Raw genomic sequence first — 27246 nt, 5'->3', positions numbered from 1 at the left:
TAGGAATGAATAATACATACAAGAAGAATAAAAGAGGTTACCCAGATTAATACAGAAAGTCCCGAATCCCTATAGAGTTTTATTCAAAGTCAAAAACCAAACAGTTAAGAGGCTTTCTCAAATAAAAGGATCCATATCCAAAGATAAGAGCCAGAAAGCTTAGTCTACCATGTAATGCAAATAAAAGCCAATCTAACTCCAGATTTAAGTACTAAGAAATGGGTTCCTGAAAGTGGCTCAGAAAGCAAAGCTTACTTCCATTTACATTTTAGTGAATACTATACTTACCTTCTGGAGGATTTTAAATATTTCTCATATTTTTGTAAATTTTCACTTTCAACTTAGACCTTTAAAGTTACAACTTCTAGTATTATAAAAGAGCTGATAAAAGGACACATTTAAGATACAAGAAGATAGTAGAGAAACTGAAAATATGCATCTATTCCTCAAGGAATTGGACAGAAAAGAAGAAAAGTTGATATTAATGATCCCAGGAGACCAGGTAAACCAGCTCAGGGCCTTGCAAGTAAAAGAAAATGGGTCATGAAACCTAAAAATTGTCTCTAAGAGTTTTACACTAGCAGGAGGCCTTATGTTGAATGATACTGTCCTAGATTTATCAGTGAATGAAAAAGGAAAATAAAAAAGTGAAAAAGCCCCTTAAAAGGCTCTTATTCCTCTTTTATTGATTGAATAAGAATAAAGGTCAGTATGTCTATTCTGTTCATTCAACCCTCCAGTCTCCCTTGTCAGGAGGCTGGAACACTATGGGTTGCCAGATGAACACAGATATAGATGTTGCCAATTTCACAAGATTTCCTTCCTACCTTTGCAGAAGCAATAGGAAAGGGAAACACAAAATTCCAATTCTGTGGCTTGTGGGGGGCACTTACAGGCAGCACAACAGCTACAAGTGGGTAGAAGTGAGTCAGGGTTGTGTGTGTGTGTGCAAGAACATAGAAAGCAGCAGCAATAGTTGTGATAAGTATGTACTGAGTGTGGCTTTCCTGTGAAAGAATCATTTACGGGTAAATACAGAAGCTCTTGTTAATGAGTTAAGGAAGCTCTCACTGGAGTAACTAGAGAATATGCTGGTTAATGTGCTGGATGGGAGTTAATCCTAGGATGATTTGTTTTGGAAATTTGATTTGGAATGAGATGACTTCTGTGGAGTCTTTGTATTCTGTGAAACCAAATAGGAAACTAAGAAAGGAGCAGTTATGAAAGTAGTATGATAATTTTTTTTTTTTAGTACAACTTATCTGAATAATGGGTAAAGATGAATTTATTTTCTGAAAATGAGTAGCTTGGGGAGGGATTTTGATTTATGAATTTAATACTCCTTTTCTCAACACTAGAAACAGGTAGATAATAAATATTCTTAATTGATGATTGCTAGCATTTCTTCTCTGCAGTTAGCTTTGCTCTTGGCTCAATATGTATATGATTCACTTAAGGGAAATACATCGAAAACAATTGGAGAGTAAATGTACCCAATAAAGGACATCTTTACTAATTCATATTCCATTAATTCACAGTTTAAGGTAGATCAGAGTCTGGAGTAAATTTTGTCGTGTTTCTATTTACAAAAAGTAAAAAATTGTGTATGCCAAGTTAAAAAAAAAAATTGCAAGAGGAAGGGCTAAAGAACATGCTTAACTTACTAGAGAAAACAAACTCCAGGGGTCTATTTACATATAATTGCTCGGTTGATTATAAATATTAATAAAAAAGCAGGTCCCCAGTAGCCATGCCTATCAAATTTTGATAATTTCATTTCTTTTAAAACACTATAAACTCATTCTTTCCACTAATTCAAAGGGAAATTAGTTCCATCTAACATGAATTCATACAATATTGTTTATATGGGTTACAAGAATAGTGTATAGAAAGGAATACTGTGCTTGAAACCAGAAAGCCTAGTGTGAATTCTCAATTTGTTATTTGTAACAAAAGAAAGAAAACACATTCCCTGTCTCTTTTTTATATTATACTTCTTTTTGTTCAGTTTTTTTTTAAAGAGAGGTAGCATGGTTAATAGAACTGACCTTGGAATCAGGAAGACCTAATTTCAAGCCTACCTTGTTTTATCAATCAATAGTGTGATGAAGGAAGTTACCCATTCTCTCTGTATTTCAGACTATAAATGACAAACTTCTAATTCTTTGCCCCCAAAACTCCTGCATGTGGTCAGAATCAGATCAAAATGAAATTGGGAAAAGTTTAGCAAAATAAAAATAACATTGCAACCTACACAATGTTCATTTATGGTTTTCTTTTTTTCCCCTTTTTTGGAGGGTGTCAAAAATTGGTATTAAAGTTCAAAAACAGATTATTGGCGGGTGGGGGGCACATTTAGAACATTAGAGGGAGGGGAAGAGAAGGAGAATAGGAGACCAAAGATATTCATTTGTGTTTCTTCTGGCTGGGATTAATCTTGATTTCTGAGCCTTGGCTCTGGGCACACAATGAAGCACATGATAAGGTGATTTCAAGGAATGTAGTTTTAGGAAGACATCAAGGGGTGGCCAAAGTTATACATCCAACTAAAGGTGGGGCTGCAATCTTCTACCTTTTGTGGAACTGACACATAGAAGTTGATAATCTCATCCATTTCAGTTCTTAAGAAACCTTTGGGGAGTTAAAGTCTTTGGACAAAAGAATTTTCATTACCTCCATAACTTCTTGTACTTTGCTTCTAGTTTCTTTTCATATTTATTCAGTTTATAGGCTGCTTGCTCCAGAGCTGTTACTTGGACTTTAATTAAAGTGATCTGATCCAGATAAGGCTGAAGTGCTGCATATTTCTAGTTTTGGTTCTTTAGGTATCTATGTAAGTTTACTGAAATATCTTTCATTTCTAGACATTTTAAGATAGTCAGTTTGTTCATATTTTCCAGAAACGTATAGTCTTTACTCATGGCTGTCATCTTGCTGATCAGGTACATGACCATCTTGTAGAACATGTCCTGGATCAGCCCAGAAATGTCCGACTTAACAGGCTTTATGGCCTCAGCTATTGCATCATCTAGGCCTGGGAAGGGAGAAAGGAGAAAGAATGGAAGAAAGGATGGGAATGGCAGATGGAAGGGAAAAGGGAAAGAAGAGGGGAGTAAAAGGAAAGGAGAGGGAAGGAGAGGGAAAAAGGAAAGGGGAAAAAAAGGAAGGAAAAGGGAGAAAAAGCAAAGGGAAACAATAGAGTTGCATTTGGCTCTCCATTTCTAGAGAATCTCTCCATTTCAGAGAGTTTCTCCAAGCCTCTCTGGAATCATCTTGATCGATTTTTATAGAGCAATAATATTCCATAACATTCGTATACCATAACTTATTCTCCAATTGATGGGAAGTCACTCAGTTTCCAGTTTCTTGTCACTAAAAAAATGGCTGCCACAAACATCTTTGCACATGTGGGTCCCTTTTCTTCCTTTAAGATCTCTTTGAGATATAATCCCAGTAGAAATAATGCTGGCTCAAAAGTTATGCACAGTTTGATAGCTCTTTAGGCATTGTTCCAAATTCCTCTCCAGAATGGTTGGATCACTTCACAATTCTGCCAAAAATGAATTAGTGTCTCAGTTTTCCCACAATCCCTCCAACATTCATCATTGTCTTTTCCTGCCATCCCAATCAATCTGAGAAGTGTGTAGTGTACCTCAGAGTTGTCTTAATTTGCATTTCTCTGATCAACAGTGATTTAGGGCACCTTTTCCTATGATTAGAAATGTTATTAATTTCTTCATCTGAAAATTGTCTATTCATATCCTTTGACCACTTATCAATTGGAGAATGGCTTGAGTCAATTCTCTATAGATTTTAGAAATGAGGCCTTTATCAAAACCTTTGAATATAAAAATGTTTTCCCAGTTTGTTGTTTCTATTCTAATCTTGTCTGCATTAGTTTTGTTTGCACAAAACTTTTTTAACTTTATATAATCAAAATTAGATATTTTGTGTTCATTAATGATTTCCAGTTCTTTTTTGGCCACAAATTCCTTCCTTCTCCATAGATCTGAGAGGTAAACTCTCCTTTGTTCTTCTAATTTTCTTATAATATCACTATGTCTAAATCATGAACTCATTTTGACCTAATCCTTGTTATAAGGTGATAGGTATGGGTCAATGCCTAGTTTCTACCATATTAGTTTCCAATTTTCCCAGCAGTTTTTGTCAAATAGTGAGTTTTGAGGTTTGGGGGTTTGCCAAACACTAAATTGTTAAAGTCATTGACAACTTTGTCCTGTGAACCTGACCCATTCCACTGATCAACTGCTCTATTTCTCAACCAGTACCAAATGGTTTTGATGACTACTGCTTTATATTATACTTTTAGTTCTGGGACAGAGAGGCCATTTTCCTTTGCATTTTGTGCATTAATTCCCTTGAAATTCTTGACCTTTTGCTCTTGCAGATGAACTTTGTTATTACTTGCATTAGATTTGTTAAATAATTCCTTCGGAGTTTGATTGGCACTGAATATGTAGATTAATTTAAGTAGTATTGCCACATTTATTATATTAGCTCAACTTACCCAATTTTCTAATTGCTTAGATCTGACTTTATTTGTGTGGAAAATGTTTTGTAGTTGTGTTCATATAGTTCCTGACTTTGCCTTGGCGGGTAAACTCTTAAATATTTTATGTTATTGGCAGCTATTTTAAATGGAATTTCTCTTTATATCTCTTGTTGCTGGATTTTATTAGTAATGTATAAAAATGCTGAAAGTTTATATAGATTTATTTTGTATCCTGCAACTTTGCTAAAGTTGTGAATTGTTTCTTGTAGTTTTTATACTTGATTCTCACAGATTCTCTAAGTATACCATATTATCTGCAAAAAATTATAATTTATTTTGCTCCTTACCTATTTTAATTCTTTTAATTTCTTTTTCTTCTCTTATTGCCAAAGCTAGCATTTCTAATACAATATTGAATAGTAATGGGGATAGTGGCTAACCTTGTTTCACTCTGATCTTATTGGGAAAGGTTCTAGTTTGTTCCCATTACATGTGATGCTTGCTGAGGGTTTTAAATTGATGCTACTTACCATTTTGAAGAAAATTTAATTTATTCCTATACTTTCTAGTGTTTTTAATAGGAATGGGTGTTGGATTTTAGAAATGCATTTTCTACAACTATTGAGATAATCATATATTTTTTGTTACTTTGGTTATTGACATAATCAATTATGCTAATAGTTTTCCTAATATTGAACCAACCCTGCACTCCTGGTATAAATCCCATTTAGTTATAGTGTATTATCCTGGAGATGACTTTCTGTTATCTTTTTGCTAATGTTTTATTTAAGATTTTTGCAAGAATATGCATTAGGGAAATAGGTCTGTAATTTTCTTTTTCTCTTTTCACCCTACCTGGTTTAGGTATCAACACCATATTTGTGTCATAAAAGGAATTTGATAGGACTCTTTCTTTCCCTATTTTTTCAAATAGTTTGTATAACTTTGGAATTAATTGTTCTTTAAATGTTTGGTAGGATTCACATGTAAATCCATCTGGCCCTGGAGATTTTTTCTTAGGAAGTTGTTAATAGTTTGTTTTATTTCTTTTTCTAAAATGGGGCTATTTAAATAATTTATTTCCTCTTCTGGTCATCTGGGCAATCTATATTTTTGTAGGTATTCTTCCATTTCACCTAGATTATCATGTTTATTGAAATATAATTGGGCAAAATAACTCCTAATTGTTGCTCTAATTTCCTCTTCATTGATGGAAAGTTCCCCCTTTTCATTTTTGAGACTAACAATTTGGTTTTCTTCTTTCCTTTTTCTAATCAAATTAATTAAAGTTTATATATTTTGTTTTTCCCATAAAACCAACTTTTATTTTTATTTATTAATTCAATAGTTTTCTTACTTTCAGTTTTATTAATCTCCCCTTTTATTTTCAGAATTTCAAATTTGGTATGGAAGTAGGGTGTTTTAATTTGTTCTTTTTCTAGCTTTTTTAGTTGCAAACCCAATTTATTAATTCTCTTCCTTTTTGCAGTTAAGCTTCTAGAAATGTAAAATTTCCTCTAATAACTGCCTTGGCTACATCCCACAAATTTTTGTATGTTGTCTCATTGTTGTCATTCTCTTGAATGAAATTGTTGATTGTGCCTATGATTACTCATTCTTTAGGATGAAATTATTTAGTGTCCAATTAATTTTTGGTGTATTTTCCCCTGGCCATTTATTGCATTTAATTTTATTGCATCATGATTTGAGAAAAATGTATTTATTATTTCTGCTTTTCTGAATTTTATTTTAAGGTTTTTATGCTCTAATACATGATCAATTTTTACATAGGTTTCATGTATTACCCCCCCCAAAAAAAAAAGTATATTCCTTCCTGTCTCCATTCAATTTTCTCCAAAGATCTATCATCCCTAACTTTTTTACAATTCTATTTACCTCCTATTTTTTTTTTCTTATTTAATTTGTGATTCAATCTATTTTGTTCTGAAAGAGCAAGGTTGAAATCCCCCACTTGTACAGTTTTGCTTGTAATAACTTCTTCTCTAGGAATTTGGATGCTATAACACTTGGTGCATATATATTTAGTACTGGTATTACTTCATTCTATATGGTACCCTTTAGGAAGATAATTTCTTTATCTTTATTTCTTTATTATCTATTTTACCTCCATTTTCCTCTTTTTCTAGTACAATCCCCTTTCCACTTCCAGTTTCTTTTTTATATTATCACAATAAAAGCAAAGTATACCAGCACTCTCTAAGTATACCCATAACAGAGCTATAGTTCTCAAGAATTCTTTCCTTTTTACTTTTTTTATGCTTCTTTTGAATTCCATATTTGGAGATCATTTTTTTTTTTTTTTTTCCCCAGCTCTAGTCTTTTCATCAGAAATAAATGAAATTCACCTATATCATTGAATGTTCATCTTCTTCCCTGAAAGATAATGCTCAGTTTAGCTGGGTAGTTGGCTCTTGGCTGCAATCCAAGTTCCTTTACTTTTCAGAATATCAGATTCCTGCCCCTTTGATCTTTTAAGGTGGAAGCTGCTAGGTCCATGGCAATACTACTCAGTATTTGAATTGTTTCTTTCTGACTGTTTGCAATATTGTTTTCTTGGTCCAATAAGTCTAAAATTTAGCTATAATATTCCTAGGAATTTTCATTTTGGGGTCTTTTTCAGGAGGTGATTGGTGAATTCTTTCAATGGCTATTTTACCTTCTGGTACTAGGATATTCAGGCAGTTTTCCTTGATGCTTTCCTGAAAGATGATGTCATGGTTTTCAGGAAGCCCAATAATATTTAGATTATCTCTCCTAGATGTATTTTCCAGGTAATTTTTTTTTTTCCCAATGAGGTATTTTACATTTTCTTTGATTTTTTTTCTTTTTTTTTTTTGTTTTTGTTTTTGTTTCAATGATTCTTGGATTCTCATTGATTCATTCACTTCCATTTGTTCAATTCTAATTTTTAGTTATTTTCTTCAGTTAGCTTTTTAATCTCCTTTTGCATTTGACCAATTAAACTTTTATATGAAGTATTTTGTTCATTGAATTATTTTCTATTTCACAAATTTTGTTTTTCAATGAATTGGTTTCTTTTTCATATCTATTTTGTAAGGACTTAAATACTTTATCATGTGCATTTAAAAAAAAAAAAGTTTTCTTCAGTTAATTTCTGGTTGTCCTTTTTCATGCCCTCTTGCAAAGATCTATTTTCTTTTCCTATTTTCTTTTCTCTTTTAAGATCCTTTGTGAATTCTTCCCAGAGAGACTTGTAGAATGGGGACCAATTCATATCACCTTTTGGTCTTTATCAGAGGTTAATTTGCCATTAGGATCCTCAGGGTTTGAGGTCTATTTTTCTCTTTCTCCATAAAAGCTGTCTTTTTGCTTTTTTGCTCATTTTTTAAAAGGTTGAGGTCTGATCTTAAGGAAAAAGGACAACATCTGCTTTAGTTTGCTCTGGGACAATTCTGCTAACTGGTTTCCGGGGCTGTGTAAGTGTAGCCAAATCCTGCGTTCTTATGTTGCTCAGTGCCTCACAATTTGCCTTTTGTATTTGCTCTGGGTGTTGTATAGCAGGTCTGCTTAACCACCAGCTTGCATTCAAGACAGAATAGCCTAAGAGCCTCACACTAGCAGAGGCAGCAACACTCTGGCTCCCCATCCCAGCTTCCTAACCTGGAGTTCTTTGTCTATATTTTGGGATAGACAGCCTCTGCCCCTGTCTCATTGAAATAGACCTTTTCTGCAGCTCTTCCAAAGTATCTTCTTTTGGAAATTTGTTGCACTCCAAATATTCATGGGTTCTCTCACTTCAAAACCAGTTTCAAAACATAATCTGCTATTAATTTGAGGGAAGCTTAGAGGAGGTCACACAGATATTTGTCTGCTCTCCACCATCTTGGCTCCATACCCCAATAATGGCACTAAAATAATTTTAAATGATAAAATATGTAACAATCAACTCGGTCAGAACAAGCCTTTGACCAGATAAAGGCTAGAACCTAAACAGAGTAAGCTGGACAAGAAAATCAGGCAGAATACAAACATAAGTTTAATTAATTTCAGAGTGAGGAAAAATGACATTTGCAAACAGAAGTTCTCTCATCTCCCTTAAGAAGGAAGGCTTAACATGCTGGACCAAAGGCAGATCTTATAAAACACAAGTAGACTGGATTAAGACATAATCTTTTTTTTTAATTTATTAGTTTTTATTTACCAGATATATGCATGGATAAGTTTACAACATTTACATTTGCCAAACCTTTTGTTCTAATTTTTCCCCTCCTTTCCCCACCCCAGATGGCAGGTTGACCAATACATGTTAAATATGTTAAAGTAAAAATTAAATACAATATATATACAATATATAATCATTTTTAAGTTTATATTACTGTTGCCCAGTTATCCCTCCTAGGGGAACAGTATTGTCTTGGGGTCATGTCCACCCTGTGGAACAGAACCAGAGTTCTGTCATGGGGATAAGAATGCAGTATCTATCAATAACAAGAAATAAATATTGTGAATATATGATGAATGCTTCTAGAAAATAGGGGGAGCTAAATATCTCAGTAAACACTTAGTGCTGTTTCAAACAATACACTCTGTGAATTCATTCCACGTTACAAAGAATTATTGATATGCCAAACTCAGAGGATAACCTGCTTGCTGGGCATTGGCTTTGGATAACGGAGCATATCCAAAATATTTTAACATTTCCCCCTTTTGGTCAAAAGGATGGGGTCTAAAAGATACTTTACCTTTAAATAAGAGCTGGGTATATACCAGGTGATATTGCCCAGAGGGTTAGTTCCTATAGTACCTGTCAGGGAAATGTGTCCTAGGTTAAAAAAAAAAAAAAAAAAAAAAAAAAAGTAAATAATTGAAAAGGGAGGGAGCCAAGAATATCAAACTGAGAAAATAAATACCAATATATACTTGAATCAGGGCCTAAGTGATTTGTTACAGAACAAAAGAGGAAAGAAAAACTAGGGTAGTAAATTTAGCTTTCTTTTTTGGAAAATTTGCAATAGCAGTTTCATCTTGATGTCAATCTAGGTTTAAACAATGCAATATAGTGTTTCTCACAATTTCCATAATTGTATAATTACATTAAATCAGGTACAGATTACAGATCACATTATGTGGTAATTAAAACTTTGAATTCCAGGTTCTCCCCCTTTTCCCCCACCTCACCCTTTAGCAGGTACATGTAAAGTCATATATTTCTATAAATATATGTCCATAAAAGTCATATAATGAAAGAAAATATTGATTGTCCCCAAAAAATAAAAATCAAGGAAAAAATCAGTTCTCTTTCTGGACATAAACACTATTTCCTACTATAAATTCTTCAGAGAAGGCATAAATCATTGTATCGCTGAGAATAGCAAAGTCTTTCATAGCTTTTTCATTTCACAACATTGCTAATACTTTGTACACAGTACATTTCACTTTGTTTGAGTTTATGGAGCACTATCCAGGTTTTTCTGAGAGTATCCTGCTCATAATTTCCCATAAAACAATAATATTCCATCACAATCCCATTCCACAGTTTATTCAGCCATTCCCCATCTAACTAGCATCCTCTCAATTTCCAATTCTTTGTCCTAAGAAGAGAACTGTTATAAATACATTTGTACAAATAGGTCCTTTTGCCACTTTTAAAAATAGTTTTTTGGATTCATGTTTAATAGTGGTATTGTTAAGTAAAAGAATAGGCATGATTTTATAGCCCTTTGAGCCTTGTTTATATCTTTTGATCATTTATCAATTGAGGAATGGCTTTGATTTTTTATATAAATTTAACTTAGTGACATACATTTGAGAAATGAGGCCATCAGAGAAATTTGCTTCAAAATTCGTTTCCTATTGCTAACTAAATCTGTTATATATATACATATATATATATAAAATATACTATCAATTATATACCATAACTTGTTCAAAACATTCCACATTTGATCTGTATCCTCTCAATTTCCAATTCTTTGCCACTACAAAAAGAGCTGCTATAAATATTTTTTGTACAAAGAGGTTCTTTTCCTTTTTCTTTGACCTCTTTCAGATACATAAATAATAATGATATTCCTGGACAAAGGGTGTGCACAGTTGTGACCTTGAACATAGTTCAAATAGCTTTCCAGGATGATTGGATCAGTTCACAACATCATCAACAATGTATTTGTGTCCAAATTTTCCAACAGACTCTCCAAGATTTATCGCTTTCTTTTTTTGGTAATAGTCAGTCTCATCAGTGGTATCTCAAAGTTGTTTTAATTTGTATTTCTCTAATCAAAAATGATTTAGAACACTTCTTTATATGTCTATGGATAGATTTGATTTCTTCATCTGAAAACTGTCCATTCACATCCTTTGACCATTTGTTAATTGAAGAATGGCTTATTTTATGAATTTGACTTCTCTATATTTTTGAGAAATGAGGCCTTTATCAGAGACACTCACTATAAAAATGTTCTATACTTTCTGCTTTCCTTCTCATCTTGGGTACATTGGTTTTGTTTGTACAAAAGTTTTTTAATCTAATAGAGTCAAGATGAACTCTTCTGCATTTCATAATTCCTTTTAAATCTTGTTGGTCATAAATCTCATTTTTTTATTTTCCCCATTGATATCTCAGGTAATCTATTTCTTGTTTTCCATATTTGTTTTTGGTGTTTCTTTTTATGTGTAAATCATGCACCCATTTTGATCTTATCTTGTTATACCGTATGGGATAATGAGTCCTATTCAAATAGTGAATTCTTCTTGCAAAAACTGGGGTCTTTGGGATTACCAAATACTAGGTTATTATGGTCATTGATTACTATGTCTTGTGTTCCAAATCTATTTTACTATTCTACCCCCCTATTTCTTAGTATCAGATAATTTTGAAGATTATCACTTTACATAGTTTGAGATCTGATGTTGCTTTTTTATTTTATTTTTTTCATTAATTACCTTGATATTTTTGATTTGTTGTTTATTCAAATGAATTTTGGCATTTTTTGTATTTCTATTGGATAGTTTTGTGGTAGTTTAATCAGTATGACATGGAATAAGGAAATTAGTATAGGTATTATTTTCATTTTTTATTTTATATTGGCTTAGCCCAGCCATGGACAATTGATATTTTCCCCAATTATGGTAAGAACTTGGATGCTATACTGCTTGGTACATGTACATTTAGTATTGATCTTGCTTAACTGTCTATGGTATCTTTTAGCAAGATGTATTGTCTTTTCTTATCTCTTTTAATTGGTGTAAAGGGCTACAACTGAGCATATGCAAGGTAACCTTGCACTTGAGGTTAATTACTAATTGGACAATTCTCTATTAACATGCTTGGAGGATGACCCTACTTAACTATTCTGTGCTGGCTGGATCAGTGGGTGTGGACAAAGAAGCAGAAGTGAGATCAGTGAGTGGAGTAGGAGGGGGGGATTCATTCTTTTCCAGTAGAGAGAGAGGAAGGAGGTGGAGAGATTTCCTATATCTAATCCCCTGAGAATGACCCCAAAAGAACAAAAATAAAGACTTGTTTATCCTGAATCCAGCTGATTCTAAGATATCTAGGGTCACAACAATTGGAGTTATTTTTGCTGAGATTAAGATTTTTGTCCTTGCTTTTTTTTTTTTTTTTTTGCTTCAACTGAAATATAATAGATTCTGCTTTAGTTTTACCATTACTCTGTGTATCTCTCTGTATCAGATGTGTTTCTAATATACAATATATTGTACTATCTTGATTTTTGATCCATTCTGCTATCCACTTCCATATTTTCCCCAATTACATTGAAAACAATTTTATTTTATTTTATTTTATTTTATTTTTGCTAGGCAATTGGGCTTAAGTGATTTTCCGAGGATCACAAAGTTAAGAAGTATTAAAAGTGTCTGAGACCATATTTCTACTCAGGTCCTCCTGACTCCAGGGCCAATACTCTATTGCATCATCTAGCTGCCCTTTTACATTTGTTTTTAAGGTTTTTGAGTTCTAGGTTCTCTCCCTTATCCTTACCCACGATTAAGAAACCACAAAATATTTGCATATAAGTCAAGTTGTGAAAGAAAACATAGATCTCCTACCCTAATGAAGATAAAATAAAAATCCTCAAGAAAAAATAAGTTAAGAAGAAAGAGATAGAGAGAAAAAGAAAGAATGCTTCAGTCTGTATTCATACACAATCTTACCCTTCTCTGGGTATGAATAGGATTTTTTCATATAAATTCTTCAGAGTAGTCATGGATGATTGTGCTATTTAGTCATCCCAGAATATTGCTATTATTTGTATTATTATTATTTTGTGTACAGTATATTTCACTTTGTTCATGGAGGACTTTACAGGTGTTTTTTTATTTGTTTGTTTGTTTGTTTTGTTTTGTTTTGTTTTTTTTCCCTGAGAGCATCCTGCTCATCATTTCCCAAAAAATGATAACATTCCATCACACATACCATAGTTTATTGTGCTACTTCCCAATTGATTAGCATCCCCTCAATTTCCAATTTTTTTTTATTCTGACAAAGAGCTGCTATAAATATTTTTGTACATATAGATCATTTTTCCTTTTTTTTTTTTCCCCCCCAGAATCTCTTTTGGTATTCATGCCTAGCAATGATCTTGTCATGTCAAAAGAAATGTGTGAATTTACAGCTCTTTGGCACAGATCCTATCTTCTGATCATTTATCAATTGAGCATGGCTCTTATTTTTTATAAATTTGATTCAATTCCTTCTAAGAAATGAGGTCTTATCAGAGAAACTTGTCTTGAAAAAAAATTTTTAACAATTACTATTGCTAATTGTATGTCTCCCCCCATTTATTCTTTCTCTCCTTTTACCATGTCCCTCCACAAAAGTGTTTTGCTAACTCCCTACTCCAATATGCCCTCTCTTTTATCACCCTTCTATCCCCATATCTCATTTTCCTCCTGTTTTCCTGTGAGGTAAGATACATATCTATATGCCTATTGAATATGAATGTTATTTCCTATTTGAGCCAATTCTGATGAGAGAAAGGTTCATTCACTCACTGTCCTCTCCCTGCTTCCCTTCCATTATAAAAGCTTTTTCTTACCTCTTTTTTTTTTATCTCTTTTCACCATTCTACTTCTCCTTTGCCTTTTCCCCAGTGCATTCCTCTCTCACACCTTAACTTAAAAAAAAAAAAAAAAAAAGAAGATATTATCCCTTCATATTCAACTCACACCTGTGCCCTATGTCTATATATACTCCTTCAAAATGCCATAATTATGAGAAAATTCTAAGGAGTTACAGGTATCATCCTTCCATGTAAAAATGTAAACAGATAAACCCCAAGTCCTTTATAATATCACTTTCCTGATTACTTTTTTATGCTTCTCCAAAGTTCTGCTTTTCAAAATCAAATTTTTCCATTCAGTTCTGGTCTTTTCATCATAAATGCTTGAAAATCTTGTTTTGTTGAATGACCATCTTTTCATCTAAACTATTATACTCAGTTTTGCTGGGTAGGTGATTCTTGGTTACAATTCTAGCTCCATTGCTTTTTGGAATATTATATTCCAAGTCCTCCAGTGTTTAATACTAAATCTTGTGTTATCCTGACTAGTTCCACTATCCTTGAATTATTTCTTTTTAGCTGCTTGCAATATTTTCTCCTTGACCTGGAAGTTCCAGAATTTGGCTATAAAATTCCTGGTCATTTTCTTTTTTATACTCTCTTTCAGGAGGTGATTGGTGGATCCCTTCAATTTCTATTTTCCCTCTAGTTTTAGATTATCAGGAAAGTTTTCTTTGATCTTTTTTTTAAAGCTCCAGATTCAGAGACTGAGCTGGACAGGACCTGGAGTTTTGTCCAGGCCTGAGTTGGTGCATACTGCACCAGGACTGCACACTGGGCCCCCCTCTTCCCCTCCTCGGTTTCACAAATATTTTCTGCTGATCTTCTAAGTTGCTTTTGGCTGAAAAAATGTTCTACTCCATTTTTATACATTTAGTGATTTAAGCTACAAGGCATGTAGAGGTGTGCCTTACCAGAAAGCTCACAATCCATAATCAGACGTTCATTTACTGGTTTAAACCACAAAGCAAGCGGGGGGAAAACTATTCCTCATGAAAGTAATTTGGAAAGAACTGGGTCAGAATGGGGCCCTCTAGTTTTCCTCACAAAGAAACTAAAGTTCAGTAAAGTCTGAGCCAGAGGATTTGAGCAGGAAAGGATGGTGGATTCATAGGATGAGGTGGTACTTGGTCCAGGCCCACTGAAACACAAAGGTCCATTTGACCCTGTTCCATGTAAAATTCCACTTCTGTAATCAATTAATCTCAATTGAACCAGAACTGAATTAGAACCTGAGGGTGTCTGGAGACTAAACAGAGCATGCTAGAGTCAGGAAAATCATGGCAGAAATAGAATTTCACTTAATTTCAGGTAAGGAAAACAGAAGCCTTGCTCCTATACCCCAAGAAGGAGGGCTTAATATGCTGGACCAAAGAAAGGCCTTATATATCACAGGTGAACTGGATTATGATATAATCATTTTTGGGTCTTGAGTAATTATTCTCATGAGCCCTGGGGAAATGTATTGTCTCAAATCTTGGGTTTTGTGCCCATCCGGTGGGGAAGAAGAAGAGTTCTGCCATGGGAACAAGAGTGCAGTACCAGTCAGTGACAAGGAACAGGGATTGTGACTATGTGAGATACCCCACAAAAGTGCTTCTTTATTCACCACCTGATTGTTGTTTCTTACCACTCTTCAGCTAGGCACATTCTCTAGGCAACTGTACTCAATGTAATCAATGTCTAATAACTTTTAAGCTCCTTTAAAACAGAGTAATAAAATTTGACAATCCCATTATGTTCAAACTATATGGAACTAAAAAAGGGAGTACAGAGGCCACCTCGACCTTTGATGCACAATAAGTTTTCTGCCACTGAGCTACAACCCCAGCCTCCTTACTGCCTCCTACTTCTGGTACTAAGTTGCTCAAAATATAAATTCGTGTTTACTCCTGGAGCAACCTGTCAACCAAGTCTGTTCAAAAAAGTCTGTCATCCATATTCTATTCTTAGGCTTTACAGTAGGAGAGCCTTTGAAAGGCTGAAAATCCAAATAAACACAAGAGTGACAGAGGGGAGGAAGCCATTCATTATCATCCTTCTCAGGCTAAGGAGAAGGACATCTACTGCTTGTCTGTGCTCCAGCTGTAAATATCCTGACTTCCTTTGCTGCTTCTGATTTCAGACTTACATATAGTAAAAATTATGTTTTTATATTTCTCCTGGGCATTGCTTATCACAAGTGGTGAGCTGTTCACCAAAAACAATCTATCTTTCACAATTATAACAGCCTTCCTCAGGTAACCATGGAGAAACTTTGTAAGCAATGTCCAGGAATCTCTTAATGGCTCCTACTTTAACTGTGCACTCCTGTTCTTATATATATATATAAAATATATTTTAATTAAATAATATATATATATATTTATTAAATAATATATAATATTAATATAAAATTATATATATATATATATATATATATATATATATATATATATTCTGACATATGCTTCTCTGTTTGAAGGGAGTAGGGTGCTTATTTTCTGCCTCATTAGGTTACTCAACCATCTCTACCACACTCTGCCTGGTCTGAAAACAGCATAGCTTGGAACCTTTGGAGTTCTCTTGGAGGTTGTCTTCACTATGTAACAGTGCTTAACCACAAAGTGGTCGCTCTGGCAAGGATTAATCAGATTGATAAGAAAAATGCAAAATAAGACAACTCTGAGGTACCACTACAAACCTCTCAGATTGGCTAAAACGGCAGGAAAAGATAAAGCAGAATGTTGGAGGGGATGTGGGAAAACTGGGACATTAATACATTGTTGGTGGAATTGTGAACTGATTCAACCATTCTGGAAAACAATTTGGAACTATGCCCAAATTGATATCAAACCATGTCTACCCTTTGATCTAGCAGTGTCTCTATTGGGCCTTTATCCCCAAGAGATCATAAAGGAGGGAAAGGGACCCATATGTGCAAAAATGTTTGTGACAGCCTTTTTTGTAGTGGCAAGAAACTGGATGCTCATCAGTTGGAGAATGGCTGAATAAGTTGTGGTATATGAATGTTTTGGAATAATACTGTTCTATAAGAAATTATCAGCAGAATGATTCAAAAGAGATCTGGAGAGATTCACATGAACTGATGCTAAATGAAGTGAATAGAATCAGTTGTATATGGCATCAGTAAGATTTACCATGATCAATTTTGATAGACAAGGTTCTTTTAAACAATGAAATGATTCAGGCCAGTGCTAATGGTCTTGTAATGAAAAGAGCTATCGGCAACCAGATAAAGCACTGTGAGAACTGAGGGTGAATCACATCATATTTTCACTCTTTTCTTTCTCTTTTTCCCTTTTTCATTTGATTTTTCTTGTGCAGCATGATAATTGTGGAAATATATACAGAAGAACTGCACATGTTTAACATATATTGGATTACTTCTTGTGTAGGGAAAGAGGTGAGGGAAAGAGAGGGAAAAAATTTGAAACACAAAGTTTTGTAAGGATGAAATGCTGAAAATTATCTATACATATGTTATGAAAATTAAAATATTCAATATAAATATTATTGATATTATGTTTCATGTAGTTGATAAATATTTCCTCATGTGCCAAGTGATTGATGCATTTTCTTTTTCCTCATTAACTTTAAATTTGTAAATTTACCCTCTTCTTCCCAGTTAGCAAAAACTACCACTACACAAAACTTTTACAAACCTTGTGGAAATATTTCCACATCTCAAAGAATGAGAACCATTATAATTACAGAGTGCATCAAATGTTCTCAGCCCAGAAAAAAGGAACATGACAGAAAATCAATAGTGTGACCAACCTGCCACCTTATCATATATTGATTTATATGCCATTTATCAGAAATTATTTTTTAATGTACATTTTAGTATTTTACTAATGGGACACCAATGTCACTATGGAGAATAAAATTCATACTTGTCAACCTAATCCCAACCTTTTTGCTGCTGTGACTTTAACTATGTTAAAGTATTAAATACACAATTCTTAGCAAAAAAAATGGGGAGCAAGTTTTATATAAATAAAAGTCTACTACAAGTAAGGACATGAAGCATTACTTGAATCCCACAATTGTTTCAATCCTTTTCTACCTTCTGTGTACTATTGTTATTTACATAGAAACTGTCCACTGCTGGAAGGTAGTAAGCTTCTGCAGTGATCAGATTTTTATTTTTGTCTTGGCTTCTAGAATGGAAAATGCAGTAGCCACTTAATTAATCATGGATAATTTTTTCTTTCTACATAAATTTTATTTTTAATATGGATATAAAAGAGATGAAATGATAAATTCATAGATGTAATTTATTACATTGTACAAAAACTAACCCACTTTATTTTTTCCTCAGTAGTATTTTATTTTTCTAAATAACATAAAGATAGTTTCCAACATTCATTTTTGTAAGATTTTGTGTTCCAAAGTTTTCTCCACATATCCTTTACCCCACCTATCCCCAAGAGAGCAAGTAATCTAATATAGGTCACACTTGTATAAGAATTATGGATATATTTTAAATAAACCTTTTTAAATCTTAGGACTTAGTAAATGGGTTGATCAACTATTTAAACACTCTGCAGTGATACATATGTCACCAGAATTTAAAATGGGGATGTATGTTCTTATCCACAAACACCTACATAATAAAAATATCACAAGTGTACACATATAAAGGCACATTCATATAGCTACATGGATGTATCTATGGTTGCTGTAATATCTATATGGATATATAATTGATACATATTTAGATATAGCTATATCCATCTACTCCCCTCACACCATATGCATATCATCAGAGTGGATCAGCAAGAAAGCAGAAACACTGGTTTTGGAGTCCATGGACCTAAACTGAAAATATTTCTTTTAAATTGCTTCCCAGGCAGCTTAAGCCAATCACATACAGTTTAATAGATAAAAGTGCTAGACTTGAAGTGAGCAAAAACTTTTTTTTTTTTTTTTAATTTTTTTATTATATATATATATATATTTTATAATATTATCCCTTGTATTCATTTTTCCAAATTAACCCCCCTCCCTTATTCCCTCCCCCCGACGACAGGCAATACCATACATTTTACATGTGTTACAACATAGTCTAAGTACAATACATGTGTGTGAATATCATTTTCTTGTTGCACAATAAACATTAGAATCCGAAGGTACATGCAACCTGGGCAGACAGATATTAGTGCTAACAATTTACATTCCCCTCCCAGTGTTTCTTCTCTGGGTGTATCTACCTCTGTCCATCATTGATCAACTGGAAGTGAGTTGGATCTTCTTTATGTTGAAGATTTCCACTTCCATCAGAATACATCCTCATACAGTATCGTTGTTGAAGTATACAGTGATCTTCTGGTTTTGCTCATTTCACTCAGCATCAGTTGATGTAAGTCTCTCCAGGCCTCTCTGTATTCCTCCTGCTGGTCATTTCTTACTGAGCAATAATATTCCATAACTTTCATATACCACAATTTACCCAACCATTCTCCAACTGATGGACATCCATTCATCTTCCAGTTTCTAGCTACAACAAAAAGAGCTGCCACAAACATTTTGGCACATATATGTCTCTTTCCGCTCTTTAGTATTTCTTTGGGATATAATCCCAGTAATAGCGCTGCTGGGTCAAAGGGTATGCACAGTTTGATAACTTTTTGGGCATAATTCCAGATTGCTCTCCAGAATGGCTGGATTCTTTCACAACTCCACCAGCAATGTATTAGTGTCCCAGTTTTCCCACATCCCCTCCAACATTTGTCATTATTTGTTCCTGTCATCTTAGCCAATCTGACAGGTGTGTAGTGGTATCTCAGAGTGGTCTTAATTTGCATTTCTCTGATCAGTAGTGATTTGGAACACTCTTTCATGTGAGTGGATATAGTTTCAATTTCTTCCTCTGAGAATTGTCTGTTCATATGCTTTGACCATTTATCAATTGGAGAATGGTTTGGTTTCTTATAAATTATGGTCAGTTCTCTATATATTTTGGAAATGAGACCTTTGTCAGAACCTTTGTTTTTAAAAATATTTTCCCATTCTAATCTTCTAATCTTGTTTGCATTAGTATTATTTGTACAGAAACTTTTTAGTTTGATGTAATCAAAATCTTCTATTTTGTGATCAATAATGATCTCTAGTTCTCCTCTGGTCATAAATTCCTTCCTCCTCCACAAGTCTGAGAGGTAGATTATCCTCTGTTCCTCTAATCTATTTATTATCTCCCTCTTTATGCCTAAATCATGGACCCATTTTGATCTTATCTTGGTATATGGTGTTAAGTGTGGATCCATATCTAATTTCTGCCATACTAATTTCCAGTTTTCCCAACAGTTTTTTCCGAATAATGAATTTTTATCCCTAATGTTGGAATCTTTGGGTTTGTCAAAGATTAGATTGCTATAGATGTACCCTTTTTTGTCCTTTGTATCTAATCTGTTCCACTGATCTACCGGCCTATTTCTTAGCCAATACCAAATGGTTTTGGTGACTGCTGCTATATAATATAGCTTTAGATCAGGTACACTTAGACCACCTTCCTCTGAGTTTTTTTTCATTAGTTCCCTTGCAATTCTTGACCTTTTATTCTTCCATATGAATTTTGTTGTTATTTTTTCTAGGTCATTAAAATAGTTTCTTGGGAGTCTGATTGGTATAGCACTAAATAAATAGATTAGTTTGGGGAGTATTGTCATCTTTATTATATTCGCTCGGCCTATCCAAGAGCACTGAATGTCTTTCCAATTATTTAAATCTGATTTTATTTTTGTGGCAAGTGTTTTGTAATTTTTCTCATATAATTCCTGACTTTTCTTTGGTAGATGGATTCCCAAATATTTTATACTATCAACATTTGTTTGGAATGGAATTTCTCTTTGTATCTCTTGCTGTTGCATTTTGTTAGTGATATATAAAAATGCCGAGGATTTATGTGGATTTATTTTGTATCCTGCCACTTTGCTGAAATTTTGAATTATTTCTAGTAGCTTTTTAGCAGAGTCTTTGGGGTTCTCTAAGTATACCATCATGTCATCTGCAAAAAGTGATAGTTTAATTTCCTCATTTCCTACTCTAATTCCTTGAATCTCTTTCTCGGCTCTTATTGCCGAGGCTAGCGTTTCTAGTACTATATTGAATAGTAATGGTGATAGTGGGCAACCTTGTTTCACTCCTGATCTTACTGGGAAAGGTTGCAGTTTATTTCTATTGCATATTATGCTTACTGACGGTCTTAAATATATACTCCTGATTATTCTAAGGAATAGTCCATTTATTCCTATACTCTCAAGAGTTTTTAGTAGGAATGGATGTTGGATTTTGTCAAATGCTTTTTCTGCATCTATTGAGATGATCATATGGTTCTTATAAATTTGATTATTAATATGGTCAATTATATTAATAGTTTTCCTAATATTAAACCAGCCCTGCATTCCTGGAATAAATCCTACTTGATCATAGTGTATTATCCTGGAGATGATTTTCTGAAATCTTTTTGATAATATCTTATTTAAGATTTTAGCATCAATATTCATTAAGGAGATTGGTCTATAATTTTCTTTCTCAGTTTTCGATCTACCAGGTTTAGGTATCAGTACCATGTCTGTGTCATAAAAGGAATTTGGTAGGACTCCTTCATCCCCTATTTTTTCAAATAATTTATATAACATTGGGGCTAATTGTTCTTTAAATGTTTGGTAGAATTCACATGTGAATCCATCTGGCCCTGGGGATTTTTTCCTGGGGAGTTGATTAATAGCTTGTTCTATTTCTTTTTCTGAAATGGGACTATTTAAGCAATTTATCTCCTCCTCTGTTAATCTAGGGAGCCTATATTTTTGGAGGAAGTCATCCATTTCACTTAAGTTATCAAATTTATTGGCATAAAGTTGGGCAAAGTAACTCCTTATTATTTCTCTAATTTCCTCTTCATTGGTGGAAAGATCCCCCTTTTCATTTGTAAGACTATCAATTTGATTTTCCTCTTTCTTTTTTTTGATCAAATTTACCAAAGGTTTGTCTATTTTATTGGCTTTTTCATAAAACCAACTCTTGGTTTTATTTATTAATTCAATAGTTTTTTTTACTTTCAATTTTATTGATTTCTCCTTTTAATTTTTGTATTTCGAGTTTAATTTTTGGTTGGGGGTTTATAATTTGGTCTTTTTCTAGCCTTTTAAGTTGTAAGCCCAGTTCGTTAATCTTCTCTTTCTCAATTTTCTTCAAATAAGCCTCTAAAGATATAAAATTTCCCCTTATTACCGCTTTAGCTGCATCCCAAAGATTTTGATATGATGTCTCATCATTATCATTATCTTGGGTGAAATTGTTAATTGTTTCTATAATTTGCTCTTTCACCCAGTCATTCTTTAAGATGAGATTATTCAGTTTCCAATTACTTTTTGGTCTATTTACCCCTAACTTTTTACTGAATGTAGCTTTTATTGCATTGTGATCTGAGAAGAAGGCATTTATTATTTCTGCCTTCCTACATTTAATTTTGAGATCTTTATGTCCTAGTATATGGTCAATTTTTGTATAGGATCCATGAACTGCTGAGAAGAAAGTATATTCCTTCCTATTGCCATTCAGTTTTCTCCAAAGGTCTATCATACCTAGTTTTTCTAATGTTCTATTTACTTTTTTAATTTCTTTCTTGTTTGTTTTGTGGTTTGATTTGTCTAAATCTGAGAGTGCAAGGTTGAGATCTCCCACTATTATAGTTTTACTGTCTATTTCTTCTTGCAGTTCTCTTAACTTTTCCTTTAGAAAGTTAGATGCTATACCACTTGGTGCATATATGTTTAGTATTGATATGGCTTCATTATTTATGCTACCTTTCAGCAGGATATAGTTTCCTTCCTTATCTTTTTTAACGAGATCTACTTCTGCTTTTGCTTGATCTGAGATAAGGATAGCTACCCCTGCTTTTTTGGCTTTACCTGAAGCATAATAGGCTCTGTTCCAACCTTTTACCTTTACTCTGTATGTATCTCCCTGCTTTAAGTGTGTTTCCTGTAGGCAACATATTGTAGGGTTCTGCTTTTTGATCCAATCTACTATCCGTCTCCGTTTGATGGGATCGTTCATCCCATTTACATTTACAGTTAAAATTACTAATTCTGTATTTCCTGCCATCGTATTATCCCCAGATTATGCTTTTTTCCCTTGACCCCCCTGATCCCCCTCCCCAATATTTAATTTACAGACCCCCCTTGTGACGCGCAACCCTCCCTCTTTTTTTTTTTTTTAGGATCCCTCCCCCCTCCCTCCAAGTCCCTTCACTTATTCCCCTTTTCCTTTTCCCTTTTCCTCTCCCCCCTTTTAATGAGGTGAGAGAAAATTCTCTGAAAAACAAATATGTTAATTATTTACTCTTTGAGCCTCTTCTGATGAGAGTAAGATTCACACAATGATTCTCCCCCTCACTAAGTTCCCTCAGATATGGTGTATTTTCTATGTCTCTTCCTGGGATGTAGTTTCCCTCTTTTTATCACTCCTTCCCCTTTTTCTGAACCGACCTCCTTCCCTTTACTACACCCCCCTTTTTTTCTTTTATATCAGTAAAATCAAATTATCCTTGAGTATTTTTTATATACCCACAACAGAGTTACAGTTCTCAAGGGTTCTGTGTACCTTTTTCTGTTTCTCTTCAGTCTTGTGGATGTAGATCAAATTTTTTGTTTAAGTCTGGTTTTTTTCTTAGAAACATATAGAATTCCTCTGTTTCATTGAATGACCATCTTCTTCCGTGGAAAAAGATGCTAAACTTAGCTGGGTAGTTCATTCTTGGTTGCAGTCCTTGATCTTTTGCCTTACGGAATATCAGGTTCCAGGCCCTTCTATCTTTTAATGTGGAGGCAGCCAGATCTTGGGTGACCCTTATTGTGGCACCTTGGTATTTAAATTGTTTTTTTCTAGCTGCTTGCAGGATTTTCTCCTTTGTGTGGTAATTCTGCAGCTTAGCCACAATATTCCGTGGTGTTCTTTTTTTAGGGTCTATTTCAGAAGGAGTTCGATGAATTCTTTCCACATCTACTTTCCCTTCTGTTTCTATTATCTCTGGACAGTTCTCTTTGATAATTTCCTGTAAAATAGAATCTAGGCTCTTTTTTTGGTCATAGTTTTCTGGAAGTCCAATAATCCGCAGATTATCTCTCCTAGATCTATTTTCCAGGTCTATAGATTTTCCCAGTAAGTATTTGACGTTGTTCTCCAGCTTCTCATTTTTTTTGTTTTGTTTGACTGATTCTTGGGTTCTCTGTGAATCATTCATTTCTATTTGTTCCATCCTGACTTTTAAGGAGTTATTTTCTTCTTTCACAGTTTTTAGTTCTTTTTGTAAATGCCCAATTTCGTTTTTAAATGAATTATTTTGCTCTATTGAATTTTTTTCCATTTCCCTAATTTTTTTTTTTTGAGAATTATTTTCTTTTTCCAATTCAGAAATTCTATTTTCTTGAGACTTTTTTATCTTTTCCAATTCAGAAATCCTACTTTCCTGTGTTTTTTTAACCTTTTCTAATTCACTAATTTTGTTTCCCTGCATCTCCTGTGAATTCTTTATTTTTTCCAACTCCAATTTCAGGACGTTGTTATTCTCTATCATAACTTCCCTTTCCTTGCCCCATTTTTCTTCGATCTCCCTCAATTTCTTAAGAGCTTCTTCTAGGAGAGAGTTATGTGATGGGGGGCAGGAATCGTTCCCCTTTAGGTTGTTATCTTCTGAATCTTTGCTGTTAACTTCCTCGGGGTTGGGTACCCGCTCTTTCTCTGTATAGAAGGAATCTATAGTTTTTCTAGCTTTTTTGCTCATACTTAAAAAATGTTTTGGGGTCTGTCCCTGGGGTAGGAAATTATTTACTTCTTTACCAGCTTCCTCCCAGACCGGATGGATGCAGCGGCCCCTGCGCCCGAGCTAAGAGAGAGCTCTGGGAGAGAGTTCCCCACCCCCTCCCTGGAAGCGCCTCAGAGGTGATTAGCACTGCTGTGCTTTGAGGGCGTAGAATAGTGAAGACAGCAAGAAGCTCAGCCTATGTGTCCGGGTGGGGAGTGGATGTCTGCAGCAGGTGACGTGAGAAGCCCCTGCGCTCAAATTGGAAGTGTCTGCCAGAAACCGTGGTCCCTAGTTCAAAGGTTCCGCTTCTCTGGGACTTCCTGGAGCTGAGTTCCACTCCCTCCAGCTAAGCTAGGCCGTGTGTGTTGCCTTGGGCCGTATCCACCCACTTGTCAGTCTCTTAACTATTCTCAGGAGGTAGCTGAGGCCACACCCCCTGGTGCCGAGTCTGCCGAGTCACCCCCAGGGTGGGTGGGGGGGGGGAAATCTAATCTGAGTTTTAAAATATTTTGGCTTTCTCTTCTGAACTGCTAAATAATTAGCAGAGAAGAGCTAACAGCCTGTGCCAGATTCCTTTACCTCAGTGGCTTCTCTGATCCCAGAGCCCCTCCCAGCGCAATGGGCGCAGTGTGCCCCTACCCCACCGTCTGTGCTGGTCTTTCTTATTCCTCCCCTGAGAACTGACCTTTCCTGTTGAAACTCCAGATTCTCTTCAGCTGGTAAGTCATGCTTCCAGTCCTTGTGGTATCTATCAGTCCTGAGCTAATTTTGAGACTTAATTTATCTAATTGGTTGTGAGGGAGTGAGGACGTTCACTGAGTAGTGTGTTTCTTCTCCGCCATCTTGGCTCCGCCCCAGTGAGCAAAAACTTAATTTAAATCCAACCTCAAGTACTTACTAGTTATATGAACCTGGGAAAATCACTTAATCTTTCCCTCAGTTTCTTCATTTGTCAAGTGAGAATCATAATATGATGTCATTTATCGAATGAGCATATTTGTACAGCACCTTGTAACCCTAAATAACTATCAGAATTTTATTTATTAGTAATCTATTTACATGGAAATATATCCATATGTTCACAGGTATACAAATGTGTAATATGTGTACCTTAATTACAAAGTATATATACATTTTAAAAGGGAGTTTAATTAGTTTATGATGATGGAAGCTTTAGATCTAGAATCCTATGAGCCTATGAGTTTATGAGTATAATATATGTTTTATAACAGAAATCATTGGTTTATATGCTGTTTCATTCCTTTTGTATTTATATGGTCTTTAGTCAATCATAATATAAATCTGCAATACATTTTACTCAGTCATAAGAATTTAGTTGTCCAATATCAATTATCACTGTACAATTCTGTTTCTCTTCCATATTTGCTATTCTTACTTCCATATATATTCATGCAGACACTGTACCTATGATCATTTGTATGCTACCATATCCATGTATACCTAGCCAAAAATTCAGTCTCATAATTCCGAACAACCAATAAATCATATGATCCTAGATAGACAGATAGATTGATGGATAGATGGATTGATGGATGAATGGATGGATATAGATCATATGTACCCAGCAAATATTTGATTCTACTGATAAAAAAATTAGGAATTGAATTCCTAATAAATAGGAGAAAATAAAAATTCATAATTTCAAGGGAAATAGAAAGAAATTTATGTTAATAAGAGAAATAAAAATATTAATAAGTGGAAAAGAAAGAAAAATCACAATTTTAAGAACAACAGAAAGAAAAAAATGTTATTTTCATAAAGGAAAAACAATGACTCTTTAGCTATACTAAATATATAGGCACTGATTGTCATAACAAATTCATAAATTAAAGATAAAAAGAATTGAAATTATACACAGTAAGAAAAATGTTAAATGGTAATAATGTCAAAAAGGTCATATAATTAATGTTAATGATTTTTCAAATGTTAATGTGTTATAACCCACAAAGAAAACCTAAAAGAAAAATATTTAATTAAATGTTTAGTTAAAAAGTTAAATATTTAGCTTGAAAATATATGGCTGACACCTTCTGAATAGGAATATTAAAAAAAAAAACAAAATAATCTTTCTTAGCATTATATTTTACCTTTACAAAAATAAAACATGTACACAGAAAAATTATAAGTACATCTAGAAAAGCAGCAATAGTAATCCTTTACAGATTATAACAACCAGAAATAGTAATTAGCATATGGTACTCAAGCAAAAGGTATACTTAAATGTGCATTTAAAAATGATTTCTTAAATGATGAATTAAAGAACAAAATTACAAAACATCTAAACTAAGTGAAAAAAATTAGATAATATGTTAAAATTTCTGAAATGCAGATAGATATTGCTGTTAAATCTTTATCCAACCTTTTAAGGAAGAAAAGCAGGAAAATAAGATTATCAGAAAAAGAGTCAATATGACTGAGAGGAAATATTAGATTCTATCTCGTCCTCCAGTGCTCCACAAACACAAATATACATACACAACATCTTTAAAATGTTTGTGTGTGTGTGTGTGTGTGTGTGTATGTGTGTGTGTATAAAATACGATGTACTTAATTTTGACTGGAAAATTGAAAAAAGAAATCATAGTGATTCATTTTTTCAGACATCTGGGGACACTGGGGAGTGAATCTGTCCAGGAATATGTGTGACAAAACTGGTAATGGGCATTCCTATGGTCATGACCTGAGTCAAAGTGGAACTAGAAAACTATCTCAGAGGATTCCTCATCAAGTTCCAAGTAAAGATGCCATCTCTAACCAGATTTTGCTGCCTATAGGTGCTGAGTAGTGAGAATCTATTTTAAACTTTAGTTCTACTTCCATACTGAATATAGCAAAGA

General features: G+C 33.9%; 1 pseudogene; it reads right to left on the bottom strand.

The window, feature by feature from the left end:
• Positions 1-2669: 2669 nt before the first annotated feature.
• LOC141552879 (biogenesis of lysosome-related organelles complex 1 subunit 2-like) lies at positions 2670-2966 on the bottom strand (annotated as a pseudogene).
• Positions 2967-27246: the final 24280 nt, after the last annotated feature.

This window comes from Sminthopsis crassicaudata, chromosome 2 (genome assembly GCF_048593235.1).
Source record: "Sminthopsis crassicaudata isolate SCR6 chromosome 2, ASM4859323v1, whole genome shotgun sequence".
In the NCBI taxonomy this organism is placed as follows: Eukaryota; Metazoa; Chordata; class Mammalia; order Dasyuromorphia; family Dasyuridae; genus Sminthopsis; species Sminthopsis crassicaudata.
This window is presented reverse-complemented; position numbering and strand designations above follow the sequence as displayed.